This window comes from Eptesicus fuscus, chromosome 13 (genome assembly GCF_027574615.1).
Source record: "Eptesicus fuscus isolate TK198812 chromosome 13, DD_ASM_mEF_20220401, whole genome shotgun sequence".
Taxonomy (NCBI): domain Eukaryota; kingdom Metazoa; phylum Chordata; class Mammalia; order Chiroptera; family Vespertilionidae; genus Eptesicus; species Eptesicus fuscus.
The window spans coordinates 32,100,721-32,118,907 of record NC_072485.1 but is presented as its reverse complement, the minus strand read 5'-3'; the positions used below and the strand labels follow the sequence as shown (position 1 = coordinate 32,118,907).

Below are 18,187 nucleotides of genomic sequence, written 5' to 3'. Positions count from 1 at the left end.
ACAGAGCACAAAAACAAATGTCATTATGATGCAATGTATTAGTTTTTTTTTTTTTTAATGCAGAACATATTTTTTTCCCCCCCAAGCAAAAATTTAAAAAGAGCAAATTTGCAAGTTGGGGTAGAATTTAACTAGCATAAATTTATTAGTTCAAATTTGCAACACTTACTTGTATAATTCAATAACAATTCAGCTATTAGATAAACACAAAAACTTGAAAAGTGGAATTTTCAGTTGCATATCAACCTTAGAATTTAATGAAATTCCACATTTTGTTTTGGTTGTATGGTAGCAAGCAAAGACTGATTTTATAGATAAATGGTTGCAAAAATAATTCTAATACCTCACATTTAGCAAACACTTATATTTTCTAAGTTTATGTGTTTATATCTTTTATATCTCACAACCTTGTGAGGTATGTACTGTCCCAGTGAACATATGAGGGAAATAAAGTACAGAGATATTTAGAAACTTACCCAAAGTCATTTGGTAAATACCTGTGCATGAAACGGCATCTAGACTGTTTGATTCTAGAGCCATTATTTTTAACCATCATATTATACCACCTCCCAAATGATAACAGTTTTTCAGGTTTGTAAGAAGTTGCCTTAAAATCTCAGAATTCTTCAATTAGAGATAAAGGGATGCTTTTATCTGAGATATGCACAATGACAATCCAACAGCAATAAAATAATGCATTGTGTGCCTCCTATGTGTTATAATTTTAGTTTGTAGTATTAGTTTAATATTTTAGCTGTAATAGTAGTTACATATACATGCCGTATATGAAGATGTGTTTATACAAATATACATATAAAGAGAAACTTGAGTCAAATCTTTGCAGAACATGACACTCCTTCACACAGCTCTTGGATTTTATAGCATGTGCTCTGAAACACTGACTGACAGAAAACCAGGCTGTAGACTGCAGATTTTCATTTAGAACCTTGGTCATTAGGACTAAGAAAAGATGGCTCTCCGTAATAGCATGTAGTTGTGACATGAATGGCATTTACCTGAGTTGAGGGAGCAGAACTTTGGGTCTGTAGCTAAATAGATCTTCTGCAGGGCAAGGACTGCATCCTTTGTTTCCTAGCATCTCTCAACATATTTACTGAACCAGTTGAAAAGTAGCATAACATTCAGGAGCTGGACCATGTAACCATGGCCTGAGTTCAAATCCCAGCTCCTCCATGTATCCTAATGTGACCTTGAGTAAGTTACTGAAAGCTCTTTGAATGTCAGTTTCTCATCTGTAAGACTGGGATATAATAATACCTTTCTCATGGGGTTATTAGAATGATTCAATGAATTAAGTGTTTTGAACAATGTCTGTTACATGGTAGTAAAAGCTATATAAACGTTTGTTAAATAAATAAACTAATATGATTTAGCCATGTGTAATTTGAGATGTTTGGCACTAAGTAAAAATTATTATTTAGATCATTTCAGTTAACCACATAGTCACTACTACAAGGGGTATACTTTTGAGTATAACTTTGGTGATTAATATTAAATTCAAACATATTTTCTACTATGAAAACAACATTATGGAATGAATAGAAATCAAAATAAGAGAAACAAATTCAACTATAATTCCATTAACTTGTCTCAGACTTTACAGACTTAGCTAATTTAATTCTTTTAGCTGTCCTACAAGGTAGGCATGAATAACTTGTCAGAGGTCAACAGCTTGCACACATGGAGCTAGAATTAAAACTAAAGCTAATCTTGTTCCCAATTATATGTACTTTCCACTCTATGCTATGGACTCCATGTGTCTCATATAGTTTTATATACACACAGAACATACAGAACCACATATCCTACATTTTCCCCTTACATTATAATTTAAGCATTTCTGATAGGCTCTCCATAATTATTATTTTGGTGTTATATAATGTTACTTCCTATAAAGATATAATTTAATGGTTAGGAAATGGGTTATTTCCAGTTTTAATATTATAAATAATTCTGCAATAAATATATTGATATCAATGACTTTTTCATATTTTATAATTTCTTTTAAGTGTTTTTACCAAAATAAAACATTTATGTTCTTGATTTATGTTATTCATTACTTTAAAAAAACTTTGTACCAATATATATATATATTTCCCACCACACTAGTTTCACCACAATCTTACAAGTATTGACATCAACATTTTAAAAAAGTTGATAATTTAATTGGTGGGAATGGTATTTCTGATATGAGTATTTCTTTATTATTGAGAATGATCATTTTTTCTATATGCTTATGCTAATTGTACTTCTTTTGTTTAAACTGTTTAATCCTTTCCTTTACCATTTATCTTCCACTGGTTTGGAAAGTACCACCAGTTCTTGTGTAAAGATCAATGATGCTCACTAACAAAGATTAATAAGTAACTGGAATCCCTTATAGCTTCCTCACCATTAGCTTAGACCACATAATTAAAACAACAAAATATTCAGTAATCTCACTTATCACTACCTTAAACAAACTACTCTATTATTCTGCCCTGTTATTTCAACAATGTCCCTCTTAAAGTTCTAATGATGCTATTAAATGCAAAAGGTGCCATGAAGTGCTCAGAGAATTTGACTCCATTTATATTACTCATGTGAAGTTAGCTATTTCTCTTACCATGTAAATTTGGAACAAACAGAGACTTTTATAACATGTAATTACCCTTTTACTCTACTAAGACAATTACAGTGAGACAATTACAGTGAGTTATCTGATGGTCAAGACCTTTGGGCATAAGGTAATTTTTGTTTCCTGACAATAAAGTTTAAGCAGTGCTTTCATGAGGAATACAGGCAGTGGGTATTAGGAGCTAACTGATGGTGATAGTAACTTGTATTTTTAAAAAACACCAAATACCTTTCCCTTGGGACCATGCAGGTTCTATTCTTTCCATATTACTGGCTACACAGAGAACATGTTGCTAGTTCTACCAAGACTAAGAAATTATGGGTAACCACTGCCTGGCTCTTTCACCTCCTTTGGCAGAGAGGCTGACTAGATGGAATTCTGAAAACTGGAGGGGAAGAACCAAGGGAGAAAAAACACAGCTAAAACTTAAAGCCTGAAAGAGAGCTAAGTGCTTGGAATATCCTTTGTCTTAAAAAAACCTCACAACCCTATCCACAAATGGCCATCCTCCTCCTATATATATTATTTTTCTAGATACTGTCAAATGTCTCTTCAGCCCAGCTAACATGCTGCTCTGTAGCCCAACTCATCTTTTTCACACATGCATAGTAACATCCAGGGCTAGGAATCACAACCATTTATTTATGCGCTTTCAGAGGAAGTGATAGGAATTTTTCCATGCAGATGATCCAACACACTCAGTTAGAAAATGCTGAACTCTCACTAAAGATTACTGTTTTTTTTTTTTTTTTTTTTTCAAAAAATACCACCCATATTTTCATGGTGTATGTCCGTCCAACTTGCATGTCAGTGGCTTTTGAAGGTCTTCTTTTTTTTTTTTTTAAATAAAGGTCATTTAATAAAGGAATTTCTCTGTCCTATTCACACCACATCATTGTTAAGCCATGGGCATTTATGAGGATTTAAGTGACAATGAATGGTGGCTGAGTCAAATGAGAATGAGGAAGGCTCAGCATCCTGTCACAGCATTGAGGCTGGGGAAGAAGTCCCTGTTACCTGGTAGAAAACCTGTGGTACCAACTCTGTATTTAAGTATCTAGGCTGAGTTGTCAAATCAGGTAACTGTGGAGGCAAATTTTACCAAGACTTAAAAAAAAAGTATATATTTTTATTAACTTTAGAGAGGAAGGGAGAGGGAGAGAGATATAGAAACATCAATGATGAGAGAGAATCTCTAATCTGCTGCTTCCTGCACCCCTTCCCCCCGCCCCACTTGGGATCAAGCCTGCAATCAAGGCATGTGCTCTGACTGGGAATCGAACTGCAACCTCCTGGTGCATAGGATGATACTCAACCACTGAGACACGCTGGCTGGGTATTTACCAAGACCTTTTTAAAACTCAGAGAGAAGTAACAGCACCATTGCCTTTCTAAATCATGCTGTCATTGAATAAAATTGAGCCAGAGACCAATAGAGTCCTGTAGACAGACTTAGACCTCTAGAGTCTTTTATGGAATCTATTCATCTCATACTTGGTCTTCCTCTTTTGCATATTTTACTCCTCAAACAAACACTGCTAACACTTTTGCTTCTTACATTGTGAGACAGTTTTAAGATTACTAGCTATCTTTTCTTATACACTTTTAAATTTTTCTTCTGACTTTTACTTAAATTGCAGAACCTAGAAATGCATTCAGAATTCCAGATGTGTTCAGAACAGTGCTGAGTGCAATGAGATGCTGACTTTCCTCCCTCTGAATTACATACTCCTGCCAGAGCAGCCCAGGATAACATGGACTTTAAAATTTGCTGAATTGTTAAGTTTAGGGTCAACCTAAACTTGTATATTTTTGACATCAAACAATTCAATATCAAATCTATCAAGTACTGGTACGCTGGATTTTTGGCAACTCAATATAGTTATTAATATCTATCCTTGTCAAATTTAATGTTATTGATTTTGATCTCGTTTTACAGTTTGGTAAGCTAACATTGCATCATCAGTACAACTCAATAAGTATTTATCGAGCATCTAATATGTGCTAGCCATTGTAAAACATCTCATTCATCTAGTATTGTATCATCTTAAAATATAACATGCTTTTTAAATTTTCATGCAAGTTATTAATTATAATAACAGAAAAGGACTGTGCATTGTAGCCAGTCATCATAGGTCTGCCTCAAGTTTAATAGTTAGTTCACATGTTTCACTATTGACAGCTCTCCATCCCCTCAGTGACAGCTGACCAATGACTATAGCAAGTACAATACTCATGGCTCATATATTTTCAATACTTCCATGTGACTTGTAGGCTTACTAAGAATCAGTTGTAATTGTCCTCAAATATGTCTGTTACCATTGTACTCATTTTTATAATTATGTAATTTAATTAAACATTACCAAAATGAAATGTAAGTGTGTAAAAAAGAATTGTTTATGTCAAGAATAAACTTACTGATCTAGAAAGACTTAATAATTGTATGTGGTTATTAACATTGCTGCCAAATCAGGTGTGAGAGAGACAACTCAAAAATCAGAAAGTAATTATAAAATGGAACTCTTCACTTAGTTTACTTTTAATACTCATCCCAATTTACAGAAATCCAAAATGAAATTAATTGTATACTTTATGCAGGAAAAATTAAGTAGAACTTTGTAAAAAATGGGACCCAAGTCCAACCCTTTAAATCAATATATTGTACCAAACATTTAAAGCAATTGATGGACAATTTACTGGGTGTAGTAGTTAATAATGTGGATTTTTTTTTCAATAGATGGAGTTACACATATGTTGATATATATGAGATTTGCTATATATGCTATTTTGTTGTATTGACAGCAAGCTTCAAAACTTCATATGTTAAATTTACTGAAGGTGTTAACATCATAGATATTTTATGCTAAAAAATGTCAAATTTTGTGCCAAAAAAAGAGCATTTGTGGGAAGTTATAATTCATGACTTTATTTTGAATAAAAAGTTATCATATACTTCAGGAAGCTTATGGTGGACATGCTCCATCTCAAGATACCTGTGAACGCTGGTTTAAACACTTTAAAAGTGATGATTTCAATGTAAAAGACAAAGAACGTTCAGGTCAATGAAAAAAGTTTGAAGACCAACAATTACAAGCATTATTGGATGAAGATGCATGTCAAACTCAAAAACAACTTGCAGAAAGATTAAACATTGCTCAGCAAACAATTTCCAATCATTTACAAGCAATGGGAAAGATGTTAAAGGAAGGAAAATGGGTGCCACATCAACTGAACGAAAGACAAATGGAAAACCGAAAAGTCATCAGTAAAATGTTGCTTCAACGGCATGAAAGAAAGTCTTTTTTTTTTGCATCGAATTGTGACTGGTGACGAAAAGTGGATTTATTTTGAGAATCCCAAATGCACAAAATCATGGGTTGATCCAGGTCAACCATCAACATTGACTGCAAGGCCAAATCGCTTCAGAAAGAAGACAATGTTCTGCATTTGGCAGGATCAGGAAGGTGTGGTGTATTATGAGCTTCTAAAACCAGGCAAAATGGTTAATACTGATTGCTACTGACAACAAATAATCAATTTGAACCATGCTTTGATTGTGAAATGACCAGAATGGGCCAGAAGACATGGCAAAGTAATTTTGTTTCATGATGATGCACCATCACACACTTCAAAACCAGTTAAAGACACGTTAAAAGATCTTGCCTGAGAAGTATTAACCCACCCACCATATTCACCAGACATTGCTCCTTCAGATTACCACTTGTTCTGATCGATGAAGGCACACGCACTTTCTGAGCAGCACTTCAAAACATACGAAAAAGTGGAAAATTTGGTCTCTGAATGGTTTGCCCCAAAACAAGAAAAGTTCTATTGGGACAGTATCCACAAATTACCTGAAAGATGGGGGAAATGTGTAGCTAGCGATGGACATTACTTTGAATAAAGCACTTTGAATGTTTCTCTTGTAATTATCGTGTTTTCTTTGATTACAAAATCCACCATTATGAACCGGTACACCTAGTAGATGTTGGAAAAACTATGGCTAGAGGTTGACAATGCTAGAAAAAATGTTGATGCTAACATATAGAAATGATAAAGAACACAGTCTATTAACTGATCTCAGACAAATTAAAAGTTCTGATAATTTAAGAAAGATGATGTATAACAGACTAATGAGAATTTGTTTAAAATAAAAAATGTGAACAATGAAGAAATCATGCATTTTGGGACAAACAGATGGATCTAAATATGAAGAAATATACTATATCAAATTTAGTGCCCCAGATTTCTCATGCAATAACCGAAGATGCTAGAAATGTGGCTTTAGCTTAAACAGCTTCAATCAACACTCAGTAATAGCATGGTAACTAAAGAAAAAATTAGAGAAGCTTTATTAGGAGAAATTCCATTTCTTCTTTTAAATAACACCACACATTGATTTTATTATGCCACTATACAGTTATTTTTTGAGTTTTTATTTAACATTTATTTTTTATAATATAACATTCTTATTTAGTGACTACAATACATTTTCATATTTCTGATGATCATAATGATTTTTAAAACTCTATTGTTCACAGTATTACAAATGTCCCCATGGATGGTTTTTGTTTTTTGAGTTAAAGTAATAATTAAGGCATGCAAGTATTTTTTTTTCCTCTCTACATGATGATTCTTGTATACAATATTTGACTAACGAATCAATAACTGGTTCTGGTTGCGTGGGTTACAAAAAGTTCCATTGTAATGATGTCTAACCCAGATATTAGTTCTCTTCTTATCCTTAAAGAATATCATGGGAGACCCTAGAGTCTTCTCACAGGGGAGACCTAGAGAGGTTACATTGCATGGCCGCATTATGTTTAAGGTGAGACCAGAACACAAATCTAATTCCTAGCCCATGGTTTCCCTGTCCCATGCCACTGTCACTTATTCATATTCTTCTCTGTGACAACAGTTCAGTAATGAACATGATAGCCAGACATTGGTCATTCTAAAAATCCTGCTTATCACTGTTAAGTAGCTAGAAGGCCCTGAAGGTGCTCTACAAATGCTGGTCCAATCTCTATGAAAATTTCTTTGTTTAAAGTAATAATGAGAAATCCTAGTATTTTGGCCTTTGGACTTTGTACCAAATGATATGTGACTGGTCTCCAAGCCTGAAACACAGGAGCAAAATGTAGTGTTTCAATACAGCAGGCACAGCCCTACCTGTATTCATTTTGTTTTCGGATGGCTGACTGCACATCACTCTTCTTGACTTTTGGAGTATACAAGCTGCATCTAATGAGGTGTTGTATGAACATCTATCCAAAAATGTCATGCAACACAGACAATTCTTTAAGGAAAGTAAAAAACTAAATTTATTTAAATCAAGTGACGGCTAGCACCATGAATGCAGTTACTTAAAAAAGGAAAGTCAATTTTAGTTAGGAATTTTACTTAAAATATAGACAAGAACTAGGGAATGCACCAACAATGAATCTGGAATGGGAAGTTTTTTGTACACCTGTTGTGATTCGAGGCATTTAATTGATATGGTCCTGGGTATCCCTTCCTTTCACACAGAAAACACATTTTTTTTTTAAGATAACACATTCTGTTTTTTTTTTCTTTGACAATATCTGGGAAGCGGAGTTGTGTATACAAACGAGCAGAAGTCTAGAAGTTTTTCCCACTGTGCTCCTAATGAGAGTTCAATGGCCTGAAATAAGTCATCTTACTTGCCTACTTTGTTTTGATTTTTTTTCTCCTGCAGTTCGAATAGAAAACAATTATTCCTGCACTCCACATTTACTTTATTGATGGGAAACAATACAGATGCTCATCCACTCACAATAGGGTTATGTCTCAACAAACCCACTATAAGTTGAAAACATTTTTTAAGAAAAAATGCATTTAATATACCTAACATACTGAACATCATAGCTTAGCCTAGCCTACTTTAAATGTACTCAGAACGCTTATGTTAGCCTAGTTGGGTAAAATCATCTACCACAATGAGTACACTGTAGAGTATCAATTATTTATCCTGTGACCACGTGCCTGACTGGGAACTGTAGCTCTCTGATACTGCCCAGCATTAAAATAAATAATATTATTGTAGTATATCGCTTGCCTGGAAAAAGGTCAAAATTCAATGTATGGTTTCTACTGAAGAATTATCATTTTCATACCATCATAAGGTTGAATAATCATAAGTCAAACCATCATAAGCAGGGACCATCTATCCTGTGATGGGGAAGAAGCATGAGCTTCAGAGTTGCTGGCCTTGAGTTAGGGATTTCTTACTCTTCCTAATTAGATAATTGGCAACCTCAAAAACCAAACACTCCATCTCTATTCCTGTCATCAGTGTAACATAGAGAACAGTGCCTTCTCACAGATTGCTCTGAAGGGAAAAATAAAGCAACATATGTGAAAGGAATTTTATAAAATATGAAGCATGGGGAGTAGTAAGTAGAAATTACTTTCCAGGGAGACAGTATGATTTTGTCATAAGGTGTCTAAAACTAGTTCAAATGACCTGAACTTGAACTAACCAATGGAACTGAGGAAGAAAAATATGGCTAGAGCTAAGAAATATCAAGGGTCCTGGCCTGTGGCTCAGGGGTTGAGCATTGACCTATGAACCAGGAGGTCATGATTCGATTCTTGGCCAGGGCACATGCCCCGGTTGCAGGCTCAATCCCAAGGAGGGATTATGCAGGAGGAAGCCAATCAATGATTCTCTCTCATCATTGATGTTTCTATCTATCTATCCCTCTCCCTCCCTCTCTAAAATAAATAAAAATATATAATAAAATATCAAGGAAATAAAATCTATAGAATTTGTCAATTGCATATGGGGATGAGGGAGTAATTTAGGACAACTTCCATATTTCTGGCTGGGGTGATTGGGTCAATAATGCTACTTCAAACTGATAAAAAATATGAGAATAATAACATTATTATTTGGGAAGAATATAATTATGTTAACACTGTGTATGTTGAGTTTGAGGAACTTGTCTGACATTAATATTTGGATGTCAAAGATCAATTTCAGTAGAGAGTTCTGATATAAAAAAAATACATTTTGGAGTGAACATAGTTTAAGTTCATTTAAAATCATGGTATTCCTGAAAAAAAGATTGTAGTGAAAAATACTGAAAGCTGAGATGGAGACCTGGAGATAACCAAAATTCTAATATGCACACAGGAAGCTATACCTGGAAAGAAAACAAAGAAGGCATGAGTGCAGAGATAGAAGTAAAACCAAGAAAATATGAGGTAATGTGAGCTAACAATAGAAGCAGGGAGAGAATTTTAAGGAGAGTTTTGTCAACAGTTACCAAAGACTTTAAAGAGCTTAAACACAAAACAGAGGGAAAACGGGTCACTTGAACTTGGATTATATTCTGTGGGCAAAGAGGAGGTCATAGACAATGTTAAGCAATATTAAAATATAGTCACTTTTGTAATTTAGAATGAGCCTTTACAATCCTCAGATATATAAAACAGAGAAGGGTTAAAGAAAGCCAAGGAGCTATAAGAGGAAGCTGATCTTAAGAAGACTGGGTGTGAATACCAAAGCTTTCTGTCTTAGAATCACTAGAAGCCAGTCCTCAGAGAATTTTTCTTTAGAACAAATGTCAAACCAGTGTAGACATCAAGGCAAGAAATAAATAAATAAAATTTAAAAATGGAGACCTGTGCCTCCTATCATGCCATTGAGTTCTATTTCTAATAAAAAAATTGCTCTTATTCTATAATTTAGTTGCGTTATTGATTTTCATGCAGACAGCTGGAACATTCAAATAAATGTGGGTTGCTTGGCTTGGTAAAATCTATTAGTTTGTATGAGTGTCATAACAAAAAGTCCAGATGTGTAGCAAAAGGGAAATTGTTTCACTTAACATCTGGAGTATGAATCATCCTCACAATGGTCACTATAGAAAAGGAAGTGACACTGGTAAAACGCAAATTGTTCATTTCTCCTCCACTCTTCACAATTTATATGTCCAAGTAAGAACTATCTTTTCTGGTATTCTCCCTTGGTTGAATATGTACAAGGTAGCCACGTGGTTATTGGTCCAGCTAAGCTTTTACTTACTACCAGAGCTAAAACTCTGGACATGGAAAGCCAGCATGATAAAGTGTAATGCTTTCTAAGTCCCTTAATGTAGATTTTAATTTGGTCAGTGAAGTGAAACTAGGCACTAGCAGAAAACCCTTTCTGTGTGAATAAATGCTTGCCTCAGGGATTAATTTCCAGGATAAAGCAATGTTTTTTTTTTGTTGTTTTTTTTTTAAGTCTTTAAGGCTATGAAATGCTTGTTAATATTTCACATTTATGTTCATTGGACTATCAATCTAAGAAAAATGTTAAGCGTAAAATATCAATGTAAGGAAAGCATCAAAACACTAAAATGCTTTAACATTGGATCTTAATGACATGTTCCCAAATGAAGGAAACTGAATATTTATCCTCATTATTGAAAACTACTATCTCTTAGCGACTAAACTAGATGCAAGTTACAAGTCAAGATGCAAGTGAGCCCTAGCTGGTTTGGCTCATTGGATAGAGTGTTGGCCTGCAGATTGAAGAGTCCCAGGTTCAATTTCTGTCAAGGGCACATGCTGGGTTGTGGGCTCGATCCCCAGCAGGGGGCGTGCAGGAGGCAGCAGATCAGTGATTCTCTCTCATCATTGACGTTTCTATCTCTCTCCCCCTCTCCCTACTTCTCTGAAATAAATAAAAATATTTTTTAAAAATGCAAGGGAGAGGATTTGAAAGGGCATAAACTTTTAAATCTATGGTAGCTTTCTTCTTTGCCTTTCTTAAGATGTGCAAAGAGTTTAAAAAATTAGAAGGCTCATGCACCAATTCTCTATACATCAATTTCCCAATTGCCTCATCAGCCAATTATCAGTCAATAGCACCCACAAACCCTATCTGGTACACTGGTGGTGGGAATGCAGAGTGGTGCAGCCACTGTGGAAAAGAGTATGGAGTTTCCTCAAAAAATTAAGAACGGAACTGCCTTTTGACCCAGTGATCCTGAAGGGGAAAATAAGACATTTGGGGGACTAGCTATCTGAATCTGTGCCAGTAACCAGTATTCTGATGCACACTCTTGCTAGCAGATAATTTACCCCATTCTTATCTGTGATGCTTGTCCTGCCTTGCAGAACCTGTTTCCCAGAAGCCTCTCATTTCACAGAGGCCATAAACCATGAACCATATACAAACCCCAGAGGAGGTTGTCAGCACTGGTGCCAGCCAGGCCAAGCGTTTGGGTATAATCTCACTTCCCCCATCCCAACTCATGGGGGGCTGCAAAGCCCGCAAAAAGTCCGGAAGCCTGATCCATATGTGGGGACAAAGAAACTAAAAGGGATAAAAGGAAGGCTTCCTCCATACTCATCACTCAGGCTTTGGAGGTTGATTCCCATGAGTCACCACACTAGTGCATTAAAGGCTCCTCTTCTGACTCCTCTGAGAACCTGACTGATTATTCTCCTGTGCCGCCTGGCAGCTTATCTACAACAATCCCACTTCTGGGAATATATCCCAAGAATCCCGAAATGCCAATCAGAAAGAATATATGCATCCATATGTTCATAGCAGCATTATTTGCAATAGCAAAGACCTGGAAACAGCCCAAGTGCCCATCAGTAAATGAGTGGGTAAGAAAGCTGTGGTACATTGATACCATGGAATACTATGCAGCTCTAAAAAAGAAGGCTCCCTTACCTTTTGCAATTTGGATGGATTGGAGATCATTATGTTAAGTGAAATAAGCCAGTCAGAGAGGGAAATATCCCACGATCTCACTTATATGTGGAATCTAATGAACAAATAAACTGAGGAACAAAATGGAACAGACTGACAGATCTCAGAGGGAAGGGGGTGGGCAGGAAGAGATTAACCAAAGAACTTATATGCATTCATGCATAGCCCATGGACACAGACAATGATGTGGTGAAGGCCTGGGGTGGGGGCTGGGTGGAGGGGGGAAATAGGGGACATGTGTAATAATGTCAACAATAAGAAATAAACTTTAAAAAATAGCACCCACAGTATGCAAATTACAATGCCTGATGTAATGAAAATACATACACACACACACACACACAATAAAGGCTAAATCAAGGACTATTATCTTCACGCACTTATAATGTAACTTGGGAGAAATGTCATAAGTCCACTCATGTAATCATTCTAATTCATTCTCTTTCAGTCTGCCTTTTGGTAAACAGCAGCACTGCCTACCTGGTTGTTCAGTCCAAAAATTTTTACTGATTCTTTAGTTCCAACCATCACACCATCATATTCCATAACCAATTTATTAAACTCTTTTACTTCTACCACACAAATGTATCCCACCTCTCCAATGCTACCACCCTAAAGGACACAACACCTTTGCCTGGTAGGCTCTTGCAACAGCCTCCCACTGGTTTTCCTCCTGTCCTTCTATAGTTATTTCTCATAGTGGCCTATAAGATATTTTAAAATCATAAAATCAGATCATGCTGACCCCAAAGACTTATGATTACAGTTAGAATAAAATTCACAGTCACCTCCAGGGCTCTAAGATCCTGATGTCACTGTCTATTTGTCAGTGTTCATTTCACACCACTCTGTTCATCACTCCCCAAGACCCAGGCATCTGACCTTTTTCCTGACTCAAATATTCTCACTAGTTTCTCTCTAAGGACATCTGCACTGACTGCTTGCTTTGCTCCTAAGTCTTTCTGTGGACACCTTCCTCTTATCCAGGTCTCAAGTAAAAGGTTACTTCTCTAGAGAGGCCTTCCCTGGTCTCCCAGCTAAAGACACTCCACTCCCATCCCAGACAATACATTGCCTTTTTCAGTACTTTATTTACTCCTTAGCACTTGTACTTATCACTCACTGAAATTATCTAATTATCTATTTATTGATTCATTTTTGTGTTCACTAATATCTTTTCCCTTCAATAGTATTGCTTCCACAAGTAGGAATAAGGAACACACACACACACACACACACACACACACACACACACGATTACTGAATGAAATATAGAGCAAGAAAAGTCTATGAACTCATACTTAGCCTAGCTCTATTTGGATAGGGCAAACTCAACTCATTCAAGATTCCTTAATGCCATGATTTAAATCAGAGATCATTATTTCAATATCACTTAACTTATGCTGTATATCTTGCTGAAGTCAAGCTCTCTTAGACTCCATTTTCCTTCTTGTCCTGGTTATTTGAAATGCCTAAGAACCATGTGTTGACTGTATTGCAGAGGGACCATTCAGTCAAACCTTATTGGGGATTAGTATGTTCCCCAACTTTATGTCACATATCATATGAGCATTCCATTGGTTGGTAAATGTTCCACATACTTTTATCCACCTCCAAATTTTATCAAGGCGAATGAATCCTTTTTCATCTGTACACTCATTCAACCAACATTTAGTGAAGACCATATATGTGCCAGGTAACAACCCATTCTATAATTCACTTTACTTAATCCCTTTACCTCATATTTATTAAATTATTCTCCTTGTTGCTTTCTTGTAACATCCCGCATTCAATCATCAACATATCTGTATGTACCAGATATGAAGTCAGCACTATGCTAGACACCATGAGAGATACAAATAGGAAGGAAGCCAAGTTATTGCCATCAAGGATCTACATGGAGTTTACATAGAGGGATGGGTAAGTGATCAACTAATCAAGTAAAAGAAAAACATAGCCTTGACAAAGGTAGGAAATGGAAATATATTGCCTAGCAGACAATCTCAAATCATGGAAAAGGACAATGCAAAAAAGGGAAGGGATCTATCTATTGCCACTTACAGAACACAATAGTGAATCTTAGTTTTGGAATAAAATATGTGGTGGAATTTAATATATGAAAATAAAAATAAATGAATTCTTCTCTGCTCCAATGAACTTGTGTCTTATTGAAAACATTGATTTAAAATGGCAGTCATAAAAATTACAGAGATACAGAATTTAAGCAATCAGCCAGGGCAAGGCATTGCAGGGTTTACTGCTGTCCATGGTCGGTGCTGCTTAAACAAGGTTAAAAGTCATCAATGCAGCTGGGCATGAAATTACAGAATCCTAATCTGCTCACTGTCATTGCAATCAGATGCCAGTTAAAAAAAATTCTCAGCTGAAGACATGCTTAGAGAGAGATAGGAAGAGGGAGAGGGAGAGAGTGAGAGAGAGTGAGAGCGAGAGAGAGAGAGAGAGAGAGAGAGAGAGAGAGAGAGAGAGAAGAGAGTGAGAGAGAGAAACATTGATGTGAGAGAGAAACATTGATTGGATGCCATCCATATGGGCCATCCATACATGCCCCAACTGGGATCAAACCCGCAAATGAGGTATGTGTCCTGATCAGATACAAACCAGCATCCTTTCAGTGCACAGGATGATGCTCAACTAACTAAGCTGCTTCAGCTGAGCCAGTCAAATGCCATTTTAAAGTTAGTTTTGTGAAAGATGGAACAGCTATATTTGCTTTGGTTAAACTAAAAAAAAAAAAAAAAAGAAAGAAAACAGTTTGACTATGTAAACAAGGGTTCTTAATAAATCCTTTTAGCTTCAGGTATACAGCAGAGTGGTTAGACAATTATATACTTTACAAAGTGATCTCTCTGATATTTCAATACCTACCTGGCACCATACATAGTTATTACAGTATTATTGACTATATTCTCTATGTTGTACTTTACATCCCCATGACTATTTTGTGACTACCAATTTGTACTTCTTAACTCCTTTACCTTTTCACCCAGCTCTCCAACCCCCCTTTCCTCTGGCAACCATCAGTCTGATCTTTGTATCTATAAGTCTTCTTCTGTTTGGTTTGTTCACTTCTTTTGTCCTTTAGATTCCAAATATAAGTGAAATCATATGGTATTTGTCTTTCTCTGTCTGTTCACATACCCTCTAGGAACAGACATGCTGTCATAAATGGTAAGATTTCATTCTCTTTTATGATTCAGTAATATTCCATTGTGTATATGTACCACAGCTTTTGTATCCACTCATTGATGAGCACTTGGATTGCTTCCATATTTTGGCTGTTGTAAATAATACTGTAATGAACATAGGGGTGCATATATTTTATATTGGGTTTATTTTTATTTTGGGGTTTCTTATTGTTGTGTTTTTTTTTAAGTTCTAAATTTCTAAGGTCTTTACCAAACTTTTGATCTTATCCCACCCAAGCAGAAAGCATTACTTTTTATAAAAGGCGAACCATCCGACAATGACATTTATGTTTAGTCATGTTTTTGTCTCAAGCCTTGAAATCAGAGAAGTGATTTGTTAGAGGATTGACAAACTACAGACCACTAAGGCTAAAATCAATATGATGGGGCACCCACCAGTATGTGGTGATTAAGCTGCTATCTGGCCTTTGGTCAATTCCTTATATTTGGGCCACAGATAACATAACTGCTGTCTTTGAAGCTTTGTAGCATGGGAAAATATTAACAAGCAAGCAAAACCCCTGGATCCATCCGGGTGAGGCTGGGTCCCAGGCCCGGGTGAGACCACGCGCCCCTTGGGTATGGGTGAGGCCACGTGCCCCTTAGTCTGGGTGACGCCGTGCCCCTGGGTTCGGCCGAGACCAAACCAGAGGGAGTCGGACCTCCGTTACCACCATTTGTCCACCATCCAGAGCTGAGGGGTCAGTGCTGACATGTACACATAAGGAACTACTGGACATCGAAATTGGGTCTCAAAAGAACTGTTGGTCCAGGGGGAAGCTCGCTACAGATTGATTCATTTGCCTGTCAGCATAAATATTGTTGCTCGTCTCACATTCAGTTCTTATTAGTATATATCTAGTGACATATGATCTCGTTCATCTAGAGGAAATGATGAACAACATAGACTGAGGAACAAGAACAGAACCAGAAGCAAGGAGGCATCGATCGGACTATTGGGCCTCAGAGGGAGGATAGGGGCGGGTAGGGGGAGGGTGGGGGGAGGGGGAGAGTTCAACCAAAGGACCTGTATGCATGCATATAAGCCTATCCAACGGTTAAGTTCAACAGGGGATTGGGGCATGCGTGGGGAGAGGGGTGGGATGGGAATGGGGGGATGAGGACAAATATGTGACACCTTAATCAATAAAGAAATTAAAAAAAAAATAAATAAATAAATAAATAAAACAAAAAAAAACAAGCAAGCAAAAATGAAAAGCACAGATCCAAAGGGCGGGACATAAACTTTCCTTAAGGTGATAGGAAAGGTGTTTTGGTTTTCCATTCCTTTAACTACCTCTTTGAACATAAATGGATATTTAAATAAAACTACCAGGCCCCAAATTATATTTTATTTAAAATATTTAAAATGTTGATTGTTACTTTAAACTTCTATTTCTTTGAGCCTCTATTCACCAAATCAGCCTTTAAAATTTATTTGAATATTTAAATACTAGTTGTCATTATATTAATATTTGACAAAGGAGGCAAGAATATACCAGGGTAAAGATAGTCTATTCAATAAATGGTGTTGGGAAAATCAGGCAGATACCTGCAAAAAATGAAACTAGACCACTTTATAACACCATACATAAGAATAAACTCAAAATGGATTAGAGACTTAAATGTTATACTCAAAAACCATAAAAATCATATAAAAAAACAAAGATAGTAAAATCTCAGGCATTTCTCATAGCGATATTTTTTCCAATATATTTTCTCAGGCAAAGGAAACAAAAGAAAAAAATAAATGAATGGAACCACATCAAACTAAAACGTTTTTGCATAGCAAAGGAAACCATCAACAAAATGAAAAGACAACCCACTGAATGGGAGGACATATTTGCCAATAATACATCTGATAAGGGGTTAATATCCAAAATTTATGAAGAACTCATACAACACAACATCAAAAAATCAAACAATCCAATTAAAAAAATGGATGAATAGCTACTTCTCCAAAGAGAAAATACAGATGGCCAATAGACATATGAAAAGATGCTCAATGTCACTAATCATCAGAGAAATGCAAATTAAAACCATAATGAGGTATCACTTCCTACCTGTCATAATGGTTATTATTAATAAATCAACAAATGACAAGTGTTGGCAAGGATGTGAAGAAAAGGGAACCTTTGTGCACTGTTGGTGGGAATGCAGATTGGCTTAGCCATTGTAGAAAGCAGTATGGAGTTACCTCAAAAAATTAAAAATGGAACTGCCTATGACCCAGTGATTCCACTTCTGGGAATATATTCAAAGAAGTCCAAAACCCTTACTCAAAAAAATATATGCACCCCTATGTTCTTGCAGCATTATTTACAATAGCCAACATTTGGAAACAACCCAAGTGCCCATCAGTAGATAACTGGATAAAAAAGTTGTTACATTTACACAGAGGAATACCATTTGGCCATAAAAAGAAGAAAATCTTACCATTTGCAACAGCATGGATAGACCTGAAGAGCATTATGCTAAATGAAATAAGCAAGTCAGAGAAAGACAAGTACCATATGACTTCATTTATACGTGGAATCCAATGAACAAAATAAATTAACAAAAAAAATACCATTTGTCATTATAGAAAGCAAAGGGAGTAGCTTATTT

General features: G+C 36.0%; 1 protein-coding gene across 11 annotated transcripts in view; it reads right to left on the bottom strand.

The window, feature by feature from the left end:
• DLG2 (discs large MAGUK scaffold protein 2) overlaps window positions 1-18,187 on the bottom strand; it is a 1,173,098-nt gene that overhangs the window by 373,563 nt on the left and 781,348 nt on the right. The gene's annotated exons all lie outside the window — the stretch shown is intronic.